Consider the following 2,486-nt stretch of genomic DNA (forward strand, 5'->3'; position numbering starts at 1 on the left):
AGTGAAAAGAGAATGACAGAGAAAACATGTAAGGAAGTTGGGAAGGAAGGAGGAAGCGAAAAGAGGAAGACAGAGGAAGTAATGCCAATTAAAAAGGTGAAATGTGACATGTATTACACCACACATATACCTTCTCCCGTGGCTTTTCTCCTCTGTCAGCTTCCCTAGCGCGTGGAATGAGCGTCGTAAGTCACAATACTTCCCTGATTTCCCAAGGCCTTCTTTAGCGCGGCCTATAAAATTTAGCTTCGCGCCGAGAGGCCAGAAGGGATATACGCGTGTGCTAGGTTAGAGTTAAGGAAGTTAGGAGAAATGAAGGTGGGGGGAGGGGGAGGTAGGAGAAAGGACTGTGAGGGGAAGGGGGGTGTAGGAGAAAGGACGGTGAGGGGAAGGGGGGTAGGAGTAAGGACGGTGGGGTGGGGGGGAGGAGAAAGGACGGTGGGGGGGGGAGGGGGGGTAAGAGGAAGGACGGTGGGGGGGGGGGGTAGGAGAATGACGTGGGAATGGGTAGGGGGGGGGGGTAGGAGAAAGAAAGGACGGTGGGGGAGGGGGGAGGAGAAAGGATGGTGGGGGGAGGGGGGAGTAAAAAGAGGATGAGTGGGTTGTTTTGATAAATAGGGGAGAGATGAGGAAGGTAGTAATGTAAGTGTTGAAAAAAAGATAAATGGAACATGAAACAAGATGAATATGGTGGAAGATAGAGGGAGAAGGGGAAGGGGAGGTGACATAGACGACAAGTGAAGTAAATAATAACACGGAAGAAACGGAGAGGAGAGTAAAAGAAAGAAAGAAATTAATCGATAAAAGATGAAAACAAGGACAAGAGAATAGGCAAAAGATGAAATAAAGGAAGAATACAAACAAAGAATAAAAGAGAGTGAGAAAAAAAATGAATTCGGTAAATGCATCAATAATGAAAGACAAGGAAGAAAGAGAGGAATGAGTAAGAAAAAACGTTAAAAAGGGGGAAACAAGAGATAAGAGAAAGGAAAGAGTAAAGGGCAGTTAAGAGGAACAATAGATATTCAAAAAATACCAAAGAAAGAGGTAGTGAATTGAAAGACAAGCAAGAGGAAGCACGAGAGTAATTAGTGAAAAGAGAATGACAGAGAAAACATGTAAGGAAGTTGGAGGGAAGTGAAAGAGAGAAAACATAAACGAGAAAAGAGGGAGAGAAAGGGATAGATAGATCTCTCTCTCTCTCTCTCTCTCTCTCTCTCTCTCTCTCTCTCTCTCTCTCTCTCTCTCTCTCTCTCTCTCTCTCTCTCTCTCTCTCTCTCTCTCTCCTCTCTCTCTCTCTCTTCTCTCTCTCTCTCTCTCTCTTCTCTTCTCTCTCTCTCTCTCTCTCTCTCTCTCTCTCTCTCTCTCTCTCTCTCTCTCTTCTCTCTCTCTCTCTCTCTCTCTCTCTCTCTCTCTCTCTCTCTCTCTCTCTCTCTCTCTCTCTCTCTCTCTCTCTCTCTCTCTCTTCTCTCTCTCTCTCTCTCTCTCTCTCTCTCTCTCTCTCACTCTCTCTTTCTCTCTCTCTCTCTCTCTCTCTCTCTCTCTCTCTCTCTCTCTCTCTCTCTCTCTCTCTCTCTCTCTCTCTCTCTCCTCTCTCTCTCTCTCTCTCTCTCTCTCTCTCTCTCTCTCTCTCTCTCTCTTCTCTTTCTCTCTCTCTCTCTCTCTCTCTCTCTCTCTCTCTCTCTCTCTCTTTCTCTCTTTCTCTCACCCACTAACTCACTCACTCACTCACTCACTCACTCACTCACTCACTCACTCACTCACTCACTCACTCACTCACTCACTCACTCACTCACTCACTCACTCACTCACTCTCTCTTTCTTTCCTTCCTCAATGCATATAGGAGACGATGCAAGAAAAATAAACGATAAAAAAAGAAAAGAAAAAAAATATACGTAGAAAAAAAAACTATAGATGGAGCTTGGGCAGAGACTAAAGGTCAATTAATGGCTGAATGCATTTCTTGTTTACGATGGAATAAAAATAGTTTTGTGTTTACAGGGAATGGAATCTTGGAAACTGCTGGCGCGCTTTTGTTGTTTGTGGCATTTCGTTGTATGAACATTCTCTGCTTCATATTTGTGGTTTATAATTCGCTAAGGAAAATGCGTTGATGTGTTTATGATAATGATGATAATGACAATGGTAGTAGAGATAATGATAATAGTAATGATAATAAGAAGAATTATGATAATAATGACTATGATGATAGTAAGTAATAATGGTAGCAATTATAATGATAATAATGACAATGATGATAGTAATTATAGTAGTAATAATGATTATAATAAGGACATTGACAATAGTAATAATGATAATAGTTATAATGATAGTAATAATAATGATCATAATACCAATGATGATAGTAAAAATGATAGTAATAATGATGATAATAACGGCAATACAAAAGTATTAATAATGATGATAATAATGACGGGAGCTACAGAGAGAGAGAGAGAGAGAGAGAGAGAGAGACGAAAGATAA

The sequence above is a fragment of the Penaeus japonicus genome, unplaced genomic scaffold, assembly GCF_977035675.1.
Source record: "Penaeus japonicus unplaced genomic scaffold, GWHDUDI00000001_assembly GWHDUDI00000026, whole genome shotgun sequence".
Classification (NCBI taxonomy): Eukaryota; Metazoa; Arthropoda; class Malacostraca; order Decapoda; family Penaeidae; genus Penaeus; species Penaeus japonicus.